The 21,163-nt window shown below is 53.7% G+C and overlaps 1 protein-coding gene across 3 annotated transcripts in view; it reads right to left on the bottom strand.

Moving 5' to 3' along the window:
* Window positions 1-8,210: 8,210 nt before the first annotated feature.
* Window positions 8,211-21,163, bottom strand: part of LOC147086430 (CUGBP Elav-like family member 3-B) — a 102,570-nt gene continuing 89,617 nt past the window's right edge. For 2 of the 3 annotated variants that reach the window (XM_085978532.1, XM_085978533.1), the window contains exon 14: window positions 8,211-11,285. The gene's annotated coding sequence lies outside the window, so the exon portion shown is untranslated. Of the gene's footprint in view, window positions 11,286-16,514; window positions 16,706-21,163 lie in introns of all 3 variants that reach the window. The other variant, XR_015075726.1, reaches the window with a different exon arrangement.

Raw genomic sequence — 21,163 nt, 5'->3', positions numbered from 1 at the left:
GGCTACACCCCACCCTCTAAGGCCAGTGGATCCTTCCTGAGGTACGGTGCCCAGAACTGAACACAGTTATACTCCAGGTGGGGTCTAAACCAGGGGAGTTCTCCCTGGTGTCCTGGGCCGTCCTTTATCCCTCAACCAACAACACTTTAAAAAAAAAACAGATTCACTTCGTGGGCCCCTTGCTGTTTTGGGATCTCTGGCGGAGATGCGACGAGGCTCTGTATTAAATGGAAGTCTCGCAGTTCGAGAAAGGACGAAGAGGGGGTCAATAACAAGGGGGCATAGTTTCAAGGGAAGGGGCAGGAGGTTTAGAGGGGATTTGAGGAAAACCTTTTTCACCCAGAGGGTGGTTGGAATCTGGAACTCACTGCCTGAAAGGGTGGTAGAGGCAGGAACCCTCACAACATTCAAGAAGCATTTAGACGAGCACTTGAAACGCCATAGCATACAAGGCTACGGACCAAGTGCTGGAAAATGGGATTAGAATAGACAGGGCTTGATGGCCGCTGTGGACACGATGGGCCGAAGGGCCTCTTCCTGTGCTGTATAAACTCGATGACTCGATGACGATGGTGGGTTTTGTGGAGGGTTTGAGTCGGGGGGTGGGGGGGGATGGAACGGGTTTACTGACGTCGCCGATCTTTATCCAATGACAGTGCTCGAAGTCGTGCATGGGCGGGGGTCCAGGCGAGAGAGGTGTGAGGTGCCTGGATGACGCGGGTGATTTCCCAGCGGCCTCTGCGACGCCACGGCGAAGCCGGAATGACCAGCGAATGTGCCACGCCCACCCCCTGCATTCCCGAAACTGGGTGAGTGAACAACTGGTCACAAGTGCATGGTGCCCCCCCCCCCTCCTGCCCTGGAACAGCAAGGGGTTGGTGTGTGGGAGGGGGGGGAGTTGCCGTGATGGTTCATTGAGGTCTGCACAGCCCTCGGTGTCCGAGAGTATTCCTGTTGCCTTGTATTGTCTGGTTTACCCAGTGGGGGCCTGAGCCCTAAGGACCAGGGAGATCCCAGCGTTGTTCGCTTGATCTCGGCCAGGGGCAGTAGGTTTGTTCGGTTTCCCGGGCTAGAGAGGGGAATCAGCCTTGCTCCTGATCACTGGCCAGTCGACCCTGCTGGCTCAATGGATGAGTGGCATCCCAGATCCCTGATTGGCCAGGGCTCAATGGGTGGACCTCAATCTCTGATTGGGCAGGGCTCAATGGGTGGACCTCAACTTCTGATTGGCCAGGGCGCAATGGGTGGACCTCAATCTCTGATTGGGCAGGGGCTCAATGGGTGGACCTCAACTTCTGATTGGCCAGGGCGCAATGGGTGGACCTCAATCTCTGATTGGGCAGGGTTCAATGGGCAAAATCTGGGAAATTCCTCTCCGACCCATCTCGGCGATGGAAACTGGTCCAGGAGATCGCTCTGGCCCTGAGCATTCCCTGCAGTAACCTACCTTCTGTAAGAGGTGATCTCGGTCCCAGCCAGAAACAGGTCCAGGTCTGGCTTGAAGGAATTCAGCGAATCAGCGTCCACTGCACGGGACGGCAGCCTGTTCCAGAGGTCCACTCTTCTCTGGGAGCAGAACCACCTCCAGACATCTAACCTAGACTTGGCCTTGTACAGCTTAAAATTGTGACCCCCTGGTCCTCCCTAACTAACCTATTTAATCTTCCATTCCTGGCGACTCCATGCCGAGCCTGGAGGGCTGGACTATAGAACAGTGGGGCTGGCTGAAGTGCTCGTGCAGAGAGCTGGCACGGGCTCGACGGGCCGAATGGCCTCCCTCTGTGCAGCAACCATTCTATGATTCGAACAGCAGGGAGGCCATTCAGCCCCTCGAGCCTGTTCTCCGCCATTCAGTGAGATCACGGCTGATCCTGTATCTTAACTCCATCCGCCCGCCTTGGCTCCCTATCCCTTAATACGCTTGGCTCGTAAAAAATCTGTCGATCTCTGGTTTAAAATTATTAATTGATCTTGGCATCGACTGCTTTTTGTGGGACAGAGTTCCTCACTTCTACCGCCCTTTGTGTGAAGAAGTGTTTCCTAACTTCTCTCCTGAGCGACCTGGCTCTGATTTTAAGGTTATGTCCCCCCTTGTCCTAGACTCCCCGACCAGCGGAAAAGTTTCTCTCTATCTCTACCCTATCAATTCCTTTCAAAATCCTAAAAGCCTCAATCAAATCACCCTTTAACCTTCTATATTCCAGGGAACACAAGCCCGGTTTATGTAAAATCTCATCGTAATCTCACCCTCGGCGACACTACCAGGGGAACGTGAGCAGGAGGAGGCCGTTCGGCCCCTCGAGCCTGCTCCGCCATTCAATGAGATCACGGGCTGATTTGATCATCGACCTCAAACCCCCCCCTTCCCCGCCCGATCCCCACACCCCTTCGATGAATGTTGACCTTCAGTCACGTGGGTCGCTCGGCTAACGTTACCTGGAGATCGGAGGAGGGAGGGAGAGGTCGGAGGAGGGAGGGAGAGGTCGGAGGAGAGAGGGATGGAGATCAGAGGAGAGAGAGGAAGGGAGAGGGCGGAGGAGAGAGGGAGGGAGGGCGGAGGAGAGAGGAAGGGAGAGGTCGGAGGAGAGAGGGAGGGAGGGCGGAGGAGAGAGGAAGGGAGGGCAGAGGAGAGAGGGAGAGGTCGGAGGAGAGAGGGATGGAGATCAGAGAAGAGGGAGGAAGGGAGAGATCGGAGGAGAGAGGGAGGGAGGGCGGAGGAGAGAGGAAGGGAGAGGTCGGAGGAGAGAGGGAGGGAGGGCGGAGGAGAGAGGAAGGGAGGGCAGAGGAGAGAGGGAGAGGTCGGAGGAGAGAGGGATGGAGATCGGAGAAGAGAGAGGAAGGGAGAGATCGGAGGAGAGAGGGAGGGAGGGCAGAGGAGAGAGGGAGGGAGGGCAGAGGAGAGAGGGAGGGAGGGCAGAGGAGAGAGGGAGGGAGGGCGAGATCGGAGGAGAGGGAGGGAGGGCGAGATCGGAGGAGAGGGAGGGAGGGCGAGATCGGAGGAGAGGGAGGAAGGGAGAGATCGGAGGAGAGGGAGGGCGGAGGAGAGAGGAAGGGAGAGGTCAGAGGAGAGAGGGATGGAGAGAGGGAGAGGTCGGAGCACTTGGTTTGAATGTAAAGCAAGGCTTTAATCAACTTGTTTCAGAACATGGAGGTCGAGTTGTACTTCACTAGTTCCTTGTCTTACAAAATGTCCCTGGGCACGCTGGGCCCACGCCCGAGTATTTATACTCCTTGGACGGCGCCATCAGCTGGCCGCCCAGCGTTATTTCACGAGTAGTTTCTTTATGATGATGAGATTTATAACGTTACCTATTTTTTTTGTGTTTGTTTACAAACTAATTTCAGATGAAAACTGCAAGGACAAGCATCACAACTGCCCGGTTGTGGTACAGGCCCGACTCTGCACCTACTCCTACTACAAGATGGTTTGCTGCGCCTCTTGCACTCATGCCGAGCGGAGGGCCACTGACCTCCGGCGCCACGATGCCGCGGGGCGGAGAGGAGCAGCCTGAGGACTTTTAATTTTTTTTTCTGAAGTTTGAGCAGGTCCTTATTAAAGCCAGATCTGTACGTTTGTGCCCAGTTACTTCCCGGCTCCACTCTGCGGTTGCCAGGGTAACGGCTAGGCCTCAAAGCCTGCTGGCCGCCTGCACGAAAGCCACAGCTAATTTCTAACAGACGCGAAGATTTAGTTTTCCTCTTTAAAAAAAAAACCATGTACCTGGGTCAGGATTATGCTGAAATGTATTTATTTATTTATTATCATCTAAAATGGCTGCGGTTGAGTCTCCAGTTCACATCTTCCATCCTTCCCCCTTTTCCCAAGCTGTTTCTGAACTCGCAAACTCTCTCCCCTGGAGGGTGGCTCGTCTGAACCCCACCTCACACTCCTCAACCGGGCAAGTGAAAGGTTTATCATTGGGGAGGCAAATCCTCCCTCTCCTCCAACCTCTCGAATCTAGAATCCGACATCCCTCTCCGCCCTCTCTTCTCCTCCGCCCTCCCGCCCTCTCTTCTCCTCCGCCCTCCCGCCCTCTCTTCTCCTCCGCCCTCCCGCCCTCTCTTCTCCTCCGCCCTCCCGCCCTCTCTTCTCCTCCGCCCTCCCGCCCTCTCTCCTCCGCCCTCCCGCCCTCTCTTCTCTCCACCGCCCTCCCGCCCTCTCTTCTCCTCCGCCCTCCCGCCCTCTCTTCTCCGCCCTCCTGCCCTCTCTTCTCCGCCCTCCCGCCCTCTCTTCTCCGCCCTCCCGCCCTCTCCTCCGCCCTCCCGCCCTCTCCCCTCCGCCCTCTCTCCTCCGATCTCTCCCTCCCTCCCTCTCCTCTGATCTCCCTCCCTCCTCCGATCTCCATCCCTCTCTCCCCCGACCTCTCCATCCCTCTCTCCTCCGCCCTCCCTCTCCTCTGATCTCCCTTCCTCTCTCCTCCTACCTCTCCCTCCATCCCTCTCTCCTCCGACCTCTCCCTCCCCCCTCCTCCGACCTCTCCCTCCTCCTCTCCTCCGACCTCCCCCTCTCCTCCCCCTCTCCTCCGACCTCTCCCTCCCCCTCTCCTCCGACCTCTCCCTCCCCCTCTCCTCTGACCTCTCCCTCCCCCTCTCCTCCGACCTCTTTCCCTCCCTCCTCTGATCTCCATCCCTCTCTCCCCCCGACCCCTCCATCTCGCTCTCCTCCGACCTCTCCCTCCCCCCTCTCCTCCGACCTCCCTCCCTCTCTCCCTCCCTCTCCCCCGACCTCCAGCACATTAGTTCCCTGCAAATTTTTCCCCCTCAAGTATTTCTCCAATTCCCTTTTGAAAGTTACTATTGAATCTGCTTCCACCGCCCTTTCAGGCAGCGCATTCCAGATCACAACAACTCGCTGCGTAAAAAACATTCTCCTCATCTCCCCCTCTGGTTCTTTTGCTAATTATCTTCAATCTGTGTCCTCTGGTCACCGACCCTCCCGCCACTGGAAACAGTTTCTCCTTATTTACTCCATCAAAAACATTCATGACTTTGAACGCCTCGATTAAATCTCCTCTTAACCTTCTCTGCTCTAAGGAGAACAATCCCAGCTTCTCCAGTCTCTCCACATCACTGAAGTCCCCCAACCCTGGTACCATTCTAGTGAATCTGTGCACCTTCTCCTCTGATCCCTTGCTCAAGCAGCTGTTGTTCATGCGTGAGCCCAGTGAGTGGGCAGCGGGCAGGCTGTTTGACCATGGGGGCCAGCGCAAGCGATCGCGATCCAGCCCTTGCTCGACGTGCGCGCGCACACACGTACTTTCTGGCAGAGGTGGCTGGAGAGCCACCAGGAGCGGGAATGCTGGCTTGATTCATTCCACCTCGCTCCCCACCCGCCTTTCCCCGCTCCATACAGCGACACTGTCAGCCCCTTCACCCGCCTCCTTCCTGCTGCATTCCCCTCGGGATCAGGCTGGGTGTCGAAGGGGAGAGCTGTGTGCTTTGCGACGGGCAGTCCCCGCATTCGCTGTCTGCGGAGGGAGGGAGAGCGAGGTTCACCTACGTCTGGCGATTTGAGTTTCTCCTGCTTCAGTTCGCATTTCGCCAATTCTTCGCACATTTAACTTCCTTGAAACGGCAACAAGGCCATTTAAAAATAATATTGAGCATAAAATGTGCGTCTTGTTTCTGATCCTGACTGAACTCCCGCCATTTGAGGCTTTCATTCGCGGCGTCGCTGGCAAGGCCAGCATTTATTGCCCACCCCGAATCGCCCTTGAGAAGGTGGTGGTGAGCCGCCTTCTTGAACCGCTGCAGTCCGTGTGGTGAAAGTGCTCCCACAGTGCTGTCATGGTTTGATGTCTTGTTGAGGTCAGTTAAGACTCAGACTGGGTGGGATCCTGTCTGTTCACCTCTGGCCCAAGCTGCTGGGAGTGGAACTCTCCCCCCCTCTGCTGACTGGGAGTGTTTGACGGGACAGTGTAGAGGGAGCTTTACTCTGTATCTAACCCGTGCTGTACCTGCCCTGGGAGTGTTTGATGGGATAGTGTAGAGGGAGCTTTACTCTGTATCTAACCCGTGCTGTACCTGCCCTGGGAGTGTTTGATGGGACAGTGTAGAGGGAGCTTTACTCTGTATCTAACCCGTGCTGCACCTGCCCTGGGAGTGTTTGATGGGACAGTGTAGAGGGAGCTTTACTCTGTATCTAACCCGTGCTGTACCTGCCCTGGGAGTGTTTGACGGGACAGTGTAGAGGGAGCTTTACTCTGTATCTAACCTGTGCTGTACCTGCCCTGGGAGTGGTTGATGGGGACAGTGTAGAGGGTGCTTTACTCTGTATCTAACCCGTGCTGTACCTGCCCTGGCAGTGTTTGATGGGACAGTGAAGTGGTAAAATGTTCCACACACTTGTTATTAATCCAGCTTCACCCCACACAATAAGCAAGCACTGTGCTGATGACTGTGTCTCTGCTGATGTGAATACAAATCCCACCCTAAAGAGATCCAAGTATAAAATATACGGCAAGATTATTGAACGCGGGATATTCGGGGAGATGATTCCCAGCCGGAGCGGTGCAGAGTCCCTGCCCTGCACTTCTGTTACCTGCGGCAGGGTGAGGATGCTCCCTGTCCAGACACAGTGACCCCGGGGTGCGGGGAGGGGTGCAGTCAGTGCGGGAGGGGAGGGTGGGATTTCCGGGTAACTCGTCTTTGAGAAGGATAAAAAAAGCGGAGTTGACATGTACAGCAGGACAATGGAAGTACGCTATTTACTGTATATCTAATCGGCTCCTGGATGATGCACTTCACCTGTGGCCCTTGGCCACGATGTTTCTTGCGCGAGCTTTTAAAACTGGCGAGTGGGGGGCAGTGACTGTAAAGTTTCCTCTTGTCTGCCCCTCGGTAAGTGCCAGATCCTGCAAATATTATTAGACCTGACATTTATTATTATTTCCCTCTGGTATAATTTATTTTTTACAAGAAGGAAGAGCTGGCAAGGAATTTTAAAGATATATATTTTACACACCAGTCTTGTTTTATTGAAATAAATTTGGTTGAAATAACCCCGTCAAGTCTCTGGCGATTATTATTGTTAATATATAAATTGGCAATTTCCCCTTCTCCTCCTCCCCTTCCCCCCCCCCCCCCCCCCAGGTTGACTCTCGCTGGGAGGGGCACGGGAAAACAGACCCCACCCTGCTGTCTCGCCCAAGGAGGGGGGGCTACACGTCACAAAAACATAGAAGATAGGAGCAGCATTCGGCCCCTCGAGCCTGCTCCGCCATTTAATGACATCATGGCTGATCATCCAAATTCAGTACCCTGTCCCGGCTTTCTCCCCATATCCCTTTAGCCTTAAGAAATATATCCAACTCCTTCTTGAATATTATTTAATGAATTGGCCTCCACTGCCTTCTGTGGTAGAGAATTCCACAGGTTCACCACTCTCTGGGTGAAGAAATTCCTCCTCATCTCTGTCCTAAATGGCCTACCCCTTATCCTTAGACTGTGACCCCTGGTTCTGGACTCCCCGGCCATCGGGAACATCCTTCCTGCATCTAGTCTGTCTAGTCCTGTTAGTATTTTATAAGTTTCAATGAGAGTCCCTCTCATTCTTCTAAGCCCAATCGACCCAATCTCTCCTCATACGTCATTCCTGCCATCCCAGGTATCAGCCTGGTGAATCTTCGCTGCACTCCCTCCATGGCAAGAACATCCTTCCTCAGATAAGGCGACCAAAACTGCACACAATACTCAAGGTGTGGTCTCACCAAGGCCCTGTACAACTGCAGCAAGACATCCTTGCTCCTGTACTCGAACCCTCTCGCTACGAAGGCCAACATACCATTCGCCTTCTTAACCGCCTGCTGCACCTGCATGCTTACCTTCAGCGACTGGTGCACAAGGACACCCAGGTCTCGTTGCACTTCCCCTTCTCCCAATCTATTGCCTTCCTGTTTTTGCCACTAAAGTGTGAGCCCGGACATTGAGGCTTGTGGCCCTCCGCAGTCGAATACCCTGCGCCCCTTCTACGGGTTAGCTATATTGTGCAGCCTTCTGCAGTCGAATACCCTGTGCCCCTTCTACGGGTTAGCTATATTGTGTAGCCTTCTGCAGTTGAATATCCCGCCGGCACCCGCCGTCTGCGATCGCACGTGAAAGACTTGGCCCCCTTGGATGAAGGTACCCGGGAACCCGGGGGGAAATGTTGGAGACGGGGTTACACAGGTGGGACACGCGCAATGGACCACAAGTTTAAGCAATCACCCAGGTTAGGTTTTTGGAAATTCTTTATTGAACAGAATTAAAGCAGCAATTTTTTTTTTGTCTTTGTCGACATTAAATAAAAGAGAATAAATTAAAAATAAATTAACACCTTAAATCAGAACCCGATTCCAATGTTTTTTTTTTCCCCACTAAAATTTCCTAAAGGCTGTCCCATATTCCACCTTCGAAACACGTAGAATGCCCAGAGAGCGAGAGAGTGGGGCGCTGCATAATGCGTGGGCGGGGCGCACTCGCTCCGACCGCAATTTTAACAGAAGGTGTGTAAATGGCGAACGCGGTGACCGTTAATTTGCCCCCTGCGTTAATACCATTCCCCTCGCCCGCATCTCTCAGCTCCGGAAAGCGGGAGCGCAGAATTTCTGAGATTAAACAATTCGGGGTGGAATTAATTCAATCCTTTTTGATTATGTACAATAAATATTTAATAGGTGCCGGAGAGAGGGGGAAGGCGAGCTTTGATTGGCGAGCTCAATGCCAGGCCATTCGCTAGTGGATGCTTGAGGCCCTTTGGTCTCTGGTTAAGTTGGAGGATTGTAAAAATACCTGATGTGTGTGTGTGTGTGTGTGTGTGTGTGTGTATATGTGCACGCGGGGTGAGGTGGTGTGTGGGCATTCGGACAGTGTGCTGTGGGGGGGAAATCTTGTCGCTTTTCTTCTCTCAGCCCCTCCCACCCCCCAGCCTGACTAGAAAGCGCATTAAGCTTATGGAGGAGAGGAGTTTCTGTTGATCAGCTTGAGTGTGTGTGTTTTACTCAACACATGAAATGGGAGAGTTCCTGATTACCATCGATTATATAACCCCAATTTTTTGCAACAACTGTTAACGACCTGCGGTGGCGAATGGGGTGGGGCGGGGGCAACAGGTTAAGAAACGGGCGGTGAACGAATGTCTGTATCAGGCTCCCCCCCCCCCGCCGCCGTTTGTTTCACTCTCGTTTCGTGCCCGCTTATAAATTATGATGTCGTTGTGTGTTTTAAGATGTGACGGAGGTTTGGGTTTTTGGTTCCTGTAGCGCACGCTGGGGGAAGGACATCCGCGAGGAGGCTGCGCTGTGGAGCCGCCCTGCACTGGAGATTGGTAGTGGGTGGATTTACTCTTTGGGACAGTTGTTCTCTCCGAACTGGTATCAGGTTATCCAGAATTCCCTGCAAACAGAAGAAGCAATGGCTCCTTCCTCGCGACTGCTTATGGGGAGGGAGGGAGAGGACGAGACACAAATCCACGGTACGAGCTCCGTCACCCAGCACTATGTGAATATTTGCGCCCCGGCAACAGATTTCGGCGCCTCGGGCACCTAAATTACTTTCATATTTTAAAAAAGCTTCTCGGGGGGCGGAGGGGGGAGTGGGACACATTTATCGCCCACCCTCAGCTGCCTCGAGAAGGTGGTCGGGTTTTATTCACCTTTTTTAACAGCAGCCTTTACCTGGGTCGTTTGCCTTTTATTCTCCAGAACAGGATTTACCGAGTTCGGTTTTCTAACTCGTGGCCTCTTGTCCCGTAACCGTGACACGTGGGTGTTTTCCGCAATATTCCCATCGCTCAAAGCTCGAAACTGGGAGGGTGCAAGTGTAGAAGTGCGTTTTAGGAAATAGAAAGCGCATTAAGCTTAGGGAGGGAGGATGTTTCTGGTTCATTTTCCTCCATTTTGATTCTAGCCTTTGTTGCATCCACTTGTAGTGGCGGGGAGTGGGGAGGCACATTATGAATTGGCAGTGCTGCCTGGCGAATTTAAACGCTCCCTCAGCTCTGCTCCGTCTCGCAGGGTCCGATCGTCGTGGGGTTTTTTTTGAACCCTCAGCATCGCCCGTAATGCCGGGCCATGGTCTCCGTGGAGGAGCAGCACTGCCGCTGGCTGTCGCCATCCAGCCCCGGAGGACGAGGGTGGGGGGGAGGGGCAGGGGGTAAAGGGAGGGTACATCGCGTGCAATGCTGTGTGTATCACCCCGCCTGAGGGGAATGGAGCACAATCCCAGGGTGGGAGGACACGACCCCCCCTTAAATGGGAGCCGTTGGGGTTGCTGGTGGATTTTGGGGAGGGGGAGGTGGGGAAAGAAGGGGGTGTTACTGATGGGGTCCAGGTCGTGTTTGGCCGTATTGTCGTGTCGCAATAGAAACTATTGTCTCCAATAATCGCAGAATCTGTCGGAGTGACGTGCGACACGGGTAAATCTGGTTGGGGGGGGGGGGGCGCGGGGTTGGGGCGATTTTAAATCTAATTTCACCCGTCTTCAAACGCAAGAGGTGGAGGTGAAAGAGTGGGGGAATTTCTGGCTTGCAAACCAGGTATTCTGTATGCAAGCCAAGCATCAACAATGGCGGCAGGTTCGAGTATTCTCCCCCCCACCCCCACCGCTCTGAATCACACAGAGCGGGAATGTCCGAGGTCACATCCTCGGGGGGGGGGGGGGGGGGGTGGTGTGAGTGTGTGTTACAGTTAGCCCCAGTGGCCCTGGGTTGGGGGAAATCAGCCATGGTCCCTGCTCCTGATCACTAGAGAGTGACCCCGCGCCCACCCCCCTGTCGGGAAAATGCACCAACGCGGGCTTCAGGCGGGATTGGGCTCGGCTGCGATGCCTCCACAGTTGAACAGCCTCACGGTCCAGACTCGTGCGAGGAAATGAGCGGGGATGGTCTAGGGGTGGGGGTGGGGGTGGGGGTAGGGTTGGGTGGGGGACCGAGACCGACAGGGGGAGAAGAGAAGGAAAAAGATTTGTCGAGACTCAACAGTGGCCTGCCATCGATGACGCTGCGCGCGGGTCTTTCCTGCGTTGTTTCACTCCCGCTGCGCTAACCTACCAACACCTTTAAATATGAAAAGTCAAAGAGTTGCATCCGAAAACAATGATCCAGCGAGGAGGCCCCGTCAGTCTGCGATCGCAGCAAACCCGTCGGCCAGGGAGGAACTGTTCAGGACAAGGGAATGAAATCGGGAAGAGCTCCCATTGTACAGACAGTGTGCTCCACCGGTATGCTGGCTGATATGTCGGAGGGGAAGGGGGTGGTAGGTAGGGGGGAGAAACAGTCCACAGCTCCTTCCTGCAATGAGCTCTCAGCCCTAGAACAGATGGGGGGGGGGGGGGGGAGAAAGAGAGAGGGAGTGGGGCAGAGATGGAAGGTGGGAGAGATAATAGGGCGGAGACAGTGATAGAAGGGAGACGGACGGAGGGAGAGAGACGGAGGGAGAGAAAGGGAGGAGAGAGAAAGGCAGGAGGGAGACGGAGGGAGAGAAAGGGAGGGAGGGAAAGGGAGGAGGGAGCAAGGGAGGAGAGAGAAAGGGAGGGAGAGAGACAGGGAGAGAAAGGGAGGAAAGAGACAGAGGGAGAGAAAGGGAGAGAGACGGAGTGGAGAGGGAGAGGAGGAGTGATGAAGGGAGAAGAGAAATAGAAGGAGATAGTGGAGGTTGGAGAGAAGCAACAGAAAAACAATAAGGGAAGAGAAAGGGGGACAAAAAGAGATTGGTTAATGGCAGGTCAGAGCAGAGCAGCACTCCGCAGAGAGTCAGCAACAAGCACAGCATGCTGCAATCAGCAGCACCTCAATGGATAATGGGTAATTCGCGCCACTCAACAACCGGCTGTAAATTAGCGATCAGATTCCAGGGCCCAGAACTGCTGCAAATAGAGAGAAATCCTCACATACAGCTGGGAATAAAGGCAAGCCACCTGTTGGGAAAGATTTTAAAAAGGTTTGCTCCTAACACTGACCTTCCCATCATTGTATGAGCCCAGATCTTTCACTGTATCTAACCCGTGCTGTATCTGCCCTGGGAGTGTTTGATGGAACAGTGTGGAGGGAGCTTTACTCTGTATCTAACCCCGTGCTGTACCTGCCCTGCGAGTGTTTGATGGGACAGTGTAGAGGGAGCTTTACTCTGTATCTAACCTATGCTGTATCTGCCCTGGGAGTGTTTGATGGGACAGTGTAGAGGGAGCTTTACTCTGTATCTAACCTGTGCTGTACCTGCCGTGGGGGTGATTGATGGGACAGTGTAGAGGGAGCTTTACTCTGTATCTAACCTGTGCTGTACCTGCCCTGGGGGTGATTGATGGGACAGTGTAGGGTCACCAGGAGAATCGTTACAGGAGCATTTGTTTGTTTTTTTACATTAGCCATGATCCATTGCGGTGCGTGTGAAACTAGCTCAGGGTGCTCGGAGGCCTCGCAAGCACTGGGCACACAGAACAAGGCCGAACGTCAAAACTGCGAGCACAGGCCACAGATATATAGAATATATATATGTATATATATAGAAAAATAAAACACATGTTCAACACACACACACACTCGACACACACGCACACAAAAACACACGCAGGGAGCTGGAAATTCCAAATGCGTTTTTCTTCAAACCCCAATTCCATTGGTTGCCGGGCACCAACCAACGTGGAATTTTCCAGGAAGTGAGAGGTCGTGTTTGGTTTTCGCATATCAGCACTTTTTGGGGGTGGGGGGGGAAATAAATAAATAAAATGGATAAATACACAAGACGAAGGCAAGAGAGCATGGCGGGCGGGCGGGATCGGCAGGAAATGGCCGTGCGTCTGATGTCAGCTGGGCGGCTGTAAATGTCAAAAAAGATGGGCGGGCGGAGGAAACGGGAGCTCAAATAATCCTGGCGGACCTTGGTTGACCTGGTCAATGGCCCCTCCCTTCGCTGGGTTGGCGCTGGGCATAGATTTGACGGGGGGGGAGGGAGGGAGGGATGTCCTGTGACTGGGCTGCAAGATGTAAAGTCAAGTGGTGAAGGGCTCAGTGTTTCGACGTCCAACGCCCGCCCAGTGTCCCCCACCGCGGCCACAGAGGTTCCAAGCTCTGTACGGCAGCGACTGTCAGCTTGCCTCAGTCAGTGGGTAGCTCTCTCTCTCGCCTCAGAGTTAGAAAGTCATGGGTTCGAGTCCCCACTCCAGAGACTTGAGCACGTAAGTCAGGCCGACACTCCCAGTGCAGTACTGAGGGAACGCCGCACTGTCGGAGGGGCAGTGCTGAGGGAGCGCCGCACTGTCGGAGGGGCAGTACTGAGGGAGCGCCGCACTGTCGGAGGGGCAGTACTGAGGGAGCGCCGCACTGTCGGAGGGGCAGTACTGAGGGAGCGCCGCACTGTCGGAGGGGCAGTACTGAGGGAACGCCGCACTGTCGGAGGGGCAGTGCTGAGGGAGCGCCGCACTGTCGGAGGGGCAGTACTGAGGGAGCGCCGCACTGTCGGAGGGGCAGTGCTGAGGGAGCGCCGCACTGTCGGAGGGGCAGTACTGAGGGAGCGCCGCACTGTCGGAGGGGCAGTACTGAGGGAGCGCCGCACTGTCGGAGGGGCAGTACTGAGGGAGCGCCGCACTGTCAGAGGGACGGTACTGAGGGAGTGCTGCACTGTTGGAGGGGTAGTACTGAGGGAGCGCCGCACTGTCGGAGGGACAGTACTGAGGGAGCGCCACACTGTCGGAGGGACAGTACCGAGGGAGTGCCACACTGTCGGAGGTGCCATCTTTTGGATGAGACATTAAACCGAGGCCCTGTTGCCCTCAGCTGGAGGTAAGCGATCCCATGGCCTCTGTTGGAAGAAGAGCAGGGGAGTTCGTCCCGGTGTCCTGGGACAGTAGGACAGTATTGATTTTTGGGATCGAGTTTGGATATGATACAGAAATTTCACAAGTTTCAAATAGAATTATTAATACTTCCATTAATCTAACAACTCAAGTAAGGCAAATGAGCAGGAAAAGAGCAGTCTTGTTAGTCTTGTAAAGCACATCAGTCCAAGTATGGGTTACTTGTCGCTCATCTGTCGATAACTGTCCTATGATGAGAGATTGTGTAGAATGGGCCGATACTCCCTGGAGTTTAGAAGAATGAGAGGTGATCTCATTGAAACATCAGATTCTGAGGGGGATTGACGGGGTAGATGCTGAGAGGCTGTTTCCCCTGGCTGGGGAGTCTAGAACCAGGGGTCACAGTCTCAGGATAAGGGGTCGGCCATTGAGGACTGAGATGAGGAGGAATTTCTTCACTCAGAGGGTGGTGAATCTTTGGAATTCTCTGCCCCAGAGGGCTGTGGAGGCTCGGTCGTTGAGTATATTCAAGGCTGAGATCGATAGATTTTTGGACTCTCGGGGAATCGAGGGATCGGGCGGGAAAGTGGAGTCGAGGTCGATGATCAGCCGTGATCGCATTGAATGGCGGAGCAGGCTCGAGGGGCCGAATGGCCGACTCTTGCGCCTAATTCTTAGATAAAAGGAGTGGCCCAATTTTTTAAAAGGCGTAGATATTTCGGGGAGTGTTTGAACAACCCGAGCTATCCCACCCCCACATTTCTCCTTCCACCAACACCACATTACCTGCTCCATCATCTCACTCCCCTTTCTGGGACTGAGCTGCCTACAAAATAAGTGTCCGTTCCTCTTACTGATCCCAGTCTCTGCTTGCTCTGGAATTCTCTTACCGAGGAATCGACAAGACGGAGGAGAGACTCACTGTCACATCAAACACTCCCAGGGCAGGTACAGCACGGGTTAGATACAGAGTAAAGCTCCCTGTACACTGTCCCCATCAAACACTCCCAGGGCAGGTACAGCACGGGTTAGATACAGAGTAAAGCTCCCTCTACACTGTCCCATCAAACACTCCCAGGGCAGGTACAGCACGGGGTAGATACAGAGTAAAGCTCCCTCTACACTGTCCCATCAAACACTCCCAGGGCAGGTGCAGCACGGGTTAGATACAGAGTAAAGCTTCCTCTACACTGTCCCATCAAACTCTCCCAGGGCAGGTACAGCACGGGTTAGATACAGAGTAAAGCTCCCTCTACACTGTCCCATCAAACACTCCCAGGGCAGGTACAGCACGGGTTAGATACAGAGTAAAGCTCCCTCTACACTGTCCCATCAAACACTCCCAGGGCAGGTACAGCACGGGTTAGATACAGAGTAAAGCTCCCTCTACACTGTCCCATCAAACACTCCCAGGGCAGGTACAGCACAGGTTAGATACAGAGTAAAGCTCCCTCTACACTGTCCCATCAAACACTCCCAGGGCAGGTACAGCACAGGGTAGATACAAAGTAAAGCTCCCTCTACACTGTCCCATCAAACACTCCCAGGGCAGGTACAGCACGGGTTAGATACAGAGTAAAGCTCCCTCTAAACTGTCCCATCAAACACTCCCAGGGCAGGTACAGCATGGGTTAGATACGGAGTAAAGCTCCCTCTACACTGTCCCATCAAACACTCCCAGGGCAGGTACAGCACGGGTTAGATACAGAGTAAAGCTCCCTCTACACTGTCCCATCAAACACTCCCAGGGCAGGTACAGCACAGGTTAGATACAGAGTAAAGCTCCCTCTACACTGTCCACACTTCACAGTCAATGAAGTACTTTTTGAAGTGTAATGTGGGAAATGCGGCAGCCAATTTCTGCACAGCAAGCTCCCACAAACAGCAATGTAATAATGACCAGATCATCTGTTTTGGTGATGTTGGTTGAGGGATAAATATTGGGCCCAGGACACCGGGGAGAACTCCCCCCTGCTCTTCTTCCAATAGTGGCCGTGGGATCTTTTACATCCTCTTAGAGAGGGCAGACGGGGGCCTCGGTTTAATGTCTCATCCGATAGACGGCACGATGGTTATGTTACTGGAATAGGTGGCCGAGCATTGGAGGGAGATCGGGCGAGAGGAGCGGATGGATGCACCGACTTGGGAGCCTCTCGGAAGCGGAGAATTGGGACCCAGTGTCTTGTTTCAGGCTCCGAGATCTGAGGGCGTGGGAACCAGCTGGAAGCAAGATGGGTTTGCTTTGGGCGGGAGGAGGTAACGGGACGATGGAGTCAGAGCAAGCGATTGAGGGGAGCGCACGGCAAGCGGGTGGAGCAAGAAACAAACAAAAAAGAAAAGAAAGAGGGCGGACAAATAACCGAGCGAAGGGTCTAGGGGGAAAAAAAAATAGCTTCTGATTACAGAGACCAAACAAAGGGGGGGGGGGGGGGGGGGAAGTCGAGAACGGCACCAAGGCAAGTAACACACCACAACGCTGTACCCACGATGCAACGAGAGGGTTAAAAGGTCACTAAAAGGGGGTTGGGGGAGTGGAAGGAGGAGTGGGGGTCATTAAGAGGAAAAAAAAACAGAACGAAATTTCATTAAAACAACATCGAGTCAACGGGAACCACCGGCAAAGTAAGAGAATGCATGGCACAATCGCAAAAAAAAAGATACTTAGGTCATGCAACGCAGCGATACTGTGACATGACGGTTTTTTGATATCCTTGCACAGAACATCGCATTCCAGTGATGCAACTTACGAGGCATGTGGGCCTACGTCTCCCGTCACAGCTATGGGATGGTGAGGCCGCGTCGGAGAGTGTGACGCTCTGTTTGTGTGTGGGTGTGCGTATCTGCTCTCGTCTCGAGACTTTTTTTGTGGAGTGGCGTAGGGGGGAGTGAAGGGGACAACCCAGGGCGCCGTGATTGGGTTTCCACGGGCTTTGTAAAACTTCTCAAAAAAGGAAAACAGAACCGAAAGAATAACCACAAGGGGGAGAGAGGGAAGGCGGGGAGAGAGGGAAGGTGGGGAGGGAGGGGAGGAGAGAAAAAGAGAGGAAGATGTTGGTGAAGGTAAAAAAAAGGTACAAAAAGAAAAAAGTCAACGTCAGATTTCCTTTATATCGAATCACATTTTTTTCTTTTTAAAAAAAAAACGGTGAGAGGGGGAAACAGAACGAGGGAGGGAGGGAGGTGGGGAGAGAGTCACTCACAGGTAACAGCACAAGGTGGGCGGGTGGGTGGGTGGGGGGAAGACTCAAGGTAGCTTAACCAAAAAAATAGGCACAAACTAAAACAAGGACAGGACACAGCTTCACGCCCAGCCCAGCACCCCACCGCGCCCCGCCCCACCCGACATTCTCATTTCCAACCCTTTCCGCACCGGAGGCGATAAAAATATGGTTTCCAATTCTCCGCAAGGATTGCGATTCCGTAGGAAGGAGTTGCTCCTTTGTCGGGTGCACTGTGTTGCTTGTGGCGGGGGGGTTGGGAGGGAGGGAGGGAGGGCGGTAAGATTCCCTCTCCTCCTCCTTCCACAGGGACGCGCTCCACCCTCCGAGCAGAAGGTGCGCCGTCCGGTTGGTGGAGTGTTTTGCCTCCAGTGGTGCTCAGTCAGGACCACCGGGGTTGTGGTTTTCGAGGTGGGGTAGAATGGACGGATTCGCGGAATGCGCGGGGGTGGGGGGGGTGCGGGAAATAATCTCCTGGAACAGAGCAAGAATCTGGCCAATTTGGTCTCTGTATAGCAGTGGACTTGGCCGCAATAGCCTTGACCGCAATGATCTGGCTTTGGTTGGCAATGGCCTGGACCGCAATGATCTAGCTTTGGTACAGTGGCCTTGACCGCAATGATCTGGCTTTGGTACAATGTCCTGGCCTTGGCCGCAATAGCCTTGACCGCAATGATCTGGCCTTGGTTGGCAATGGCCTTGACCGCAACGATCTGGCTTTGGTACAGTGGCCCGCCCTTGGCCGCAATAGCCTTGACTGCAACGATCTGGCTTTGGTACAGTGGCCCGCCCTTGGCCGCAATAGCCTTGACCGCAATGATCTGGCTTTGGTTGGCAATGGCCTTGACCGCAGTGATCTGGCTTTGGTTGGCAATGGCCTTGGCTGCAGTGATCTGGCTTTGGTACAATGGCCTGGCCTTGGTTGCAATAGCCTTGACCGCAACGATCTGGCCTTGGTTGGCAATGGCCTTGACCGCAACGATCTGGCTTTGGTACAGCGGCCTGGCCTTTGACTAACAGTGGAGGTGCCGTCCGGAAATAAAAGGTTGGGGCTAGGGGACGAACGCGAGACGTTTCAAATTCAAGGGGGCATTTGCACCCGTGCTTCTGAGCCAATCCAAAAGAGGTGGGCGGGGGGGGGGTGGGGTGGTGCGGGGGGGGGGGGGGAAGCGGAGCCATTGTCATGAATTTGCCACCATTTTTATTCTGGGCGGGGAGGAAAGGGTCGATCGTTCAGCCTCACTTGGATGCCATCTTGAAGAATTAAAAATTTGAGAGGAGGGGAGGGGGCGGGGGGGGGGGGGGGAAGAGAAGAAGAATGAAGTGGGTCAATGAGAGGAACAAAAAACTAAAGAGGATAAAGAGGAGGCAGGAAGTAATTGTTGGTCGCATGGCATTACTTCCTGTGTCACGGCATTCTGATCAGTTAAGCTTATGAAAATAAACAAGTTAACACACATTTACAAAGTTAACAAGCACAATATTTAAATATATACATAAAAAAACCTTACTTTCATTAAAAACTTGACTCTTATTGACCCTATACACAAAAAACGCCACTTGTCGATTTTGTTATTGTAATTTGCGCCCCGATGTCAAAACATTAAAATAATTAATATTTAAAGATAGGTCCTTCGGGTTCCCAATGGTAACCGCAATCAATAAAACATGGCAGCTAGATTAATAAAACTGGCTTTCAATTAGTGAGGTTAAAAGATAAATTGAAACCACATCGAGCAAATCTTTCTTGGTTAAGAAACCGGCGCTACCACGGTGAGGCAAAGATGGCGGCTGTGATTTGCCGAGCGCGTGGCGCTGTACGTGCCCCGCCCCTTGAGTTTTTGGGCAAATTACTTCAAACCAAAAAAAAAGACTTCAGTTTCACTGTGAAATATTTGAAGTCCCCGCACAACTTGACTCTGCCCTCTCTCGTTTTCTGCCTGTTGAACTCGCAGACATGAAGAGCATTGCGTGTGTGTGCGATCCTCACTCTCCACACCCTTTAATATCCCACCCAGTCTAATCCCACTCTCCCCCTCACTCCCCGCACCCTTTAATATCCCACCCAGTCTAATCCCACTCTCCCCCTCACTCCCTTTAATATCCCACCCAGTCTAATCCCACTCTCCCCCTCACTCCCCGCACCCTTTAATATCCCACCCAGTCTAATCCCACTCTCCCCCTCACTCCCTTTAATATCCCACCCACTCTAATCCCACTCTCCCCCTCACTCCCCGCACCCTTTAATATCCCACCCAATCTAATCCCACTCTCCCCCTCACTCCCTTTAATATCCCACCCAGTCTAATCCCACTCTCCCCCTCACTCCCCGCACCCTTTAATATCCCACCCAGTCTAATCCCACTCTCCCCCTCACTCTCCACACCCTTTAATATCCCACCCAGTCTAATCCCACTCTCCCCCTCACTCCCCACACCCTTTAATATCCCACCCAGTCTAATCCCACTCTCCCCCTCACTCTCCACACCCTTTAATATCCCACCCAGTCTAATCCCACTCTCCCCCTCACTCCCCACACCCTTTAATATCCCACCCAGTCTAATCCCACTCTCCCCCTCACTCCCCGTACCCTTTAATATCCCACCCAGTCTAATCCCACTCTCCCCCTCACTCCCCATACCCTTTAATATCCCACCCAGTCTAATCCCACTCTCCCCTCACTCCCCGCACCCTTTAATATCCCACCCAGTCTAATCCCACTCTCCCCCTCACTCCCTTTAATATCCCACCCAGTCTAATCCCACTCTCCCCCTCACACCCTTTAATATCCCACCCAGTCTAATCCCACTCTCCCCCTCACTCCCCGCACCCTTTAATATCCCACCCAGTCTAATCCCACTCTCCCCCTCACTCCCCGCACCCTTTAATATCCCACCCAGTCTAATCCCACTCTCCCCCTCACTCCCTGCACCCTTTAATATCCCACCCAGTCTAATCCCACTCTCCCCCTCACTCCCCGCACCCTTCAATATCCCACCCAGTCTAATCCCACTCTCCCCCTCACTCCCCGTACCCTTTAATATCCCACCCAGTCTAATCCCACTCTCCCCCTCACTCCCCGTACCCTTTAATATCCCACCCAGTCTAATCCCACTCTCCCCGTACCCTTTAATATCCCACCCAGTCTAATCCCACTCTGCCCCTCACTCCCCGCACCCTTTAATATCCCACCCAGTCTAATCCCACTCTCCCCCTCCCCGTACCCTTTAATATCCCACCCAGTCTAATCCCACTCTCCCGCTCACTCCCCACACCCTTTAATATCCCACCCAGTCTAATCCCACTCTCCCCCTCACTCCCCGCACCCTTTAATATCCCACCCAGTCTAATCCCACTCTCCCGCTCACTCCCCACACCCTATAATATACCACCCAGTCTAATCCCACTCTCCCCCTCGCTCCCCGCACCCTTTAATATCCCACCCAGTCTAAACCCACTCTCCCCCTCACTCCCCGCACCCTTTAATATCCCACCCAGTCTAATCCCACTCTCCCCACACCCTTCAATATCTCACCCAGTCTAATCCCACTCTCCCCCTCACTCTCCACACCCTTCAATATCTCACCCAGTCTAATCCCACTCTCCCCCTCACTCTCCGCACCCTTTAATATCCCACCCAGTCTAATCCCACTCTCCCCCTCACTCCCCACACCCTTTAATATCCCACCCAGTCTAATCCCACTCTCCCCCTCACTCCCCGTACCCTTTAATATCCCACCCAGTCTAATCCCACTCTCCCCCTCACTCCCCGTACCCTTTAATATCCCACCCAGTCTAATCCCACTCTCCCCCTCACTCCCCATACCCTTTAATATCCCACCCAGTCTAATCCCACTCTCCCCCTCACTCCCCGCACCCTTTAATATCCCACCCAGTCTAATCCCACTCTCCCCCTCACTCCCCACACCCTTCAATATCCCACCCAGTCTAATCCCACTCTCCCCCTCATCCCCGTACCCTTTAATATCCCACCCAGTCCAATCCCACTCTCCCCCTCACTCTCCACACCCTTCAATATCTCACCCAGTCTAATCCCACTCTCCCCCTCACTCCCCACACCCTTTAATATCCCACCCAGTCTAATCCCACTCTCCCCCTCACTCCCCGCACCCTTTAATATCCCACCCAGTCTAATCCCACTCTCCCCCTCACTCTCC

This window comes from Somniosus microcephalus, unplaced genomic scaffold (genome assembly GCF_052327205.1).
Source record: "Somniosus microcephalus isolate GS21.2 unplaced genomic scaffold, FLI_Smic_1.0 unresolved_chr7, whole genome shotgun sequence".
Lineage (NCBI taxonomy): Eukaryota > Metazoa > Chordata > Chondrichthyes > Squaliformes > Somniosidae > Somniosus > Somniosus microcephalus.
This window is presented reverse-complemented; position numbering and strand designations above follow the sequence as displayed.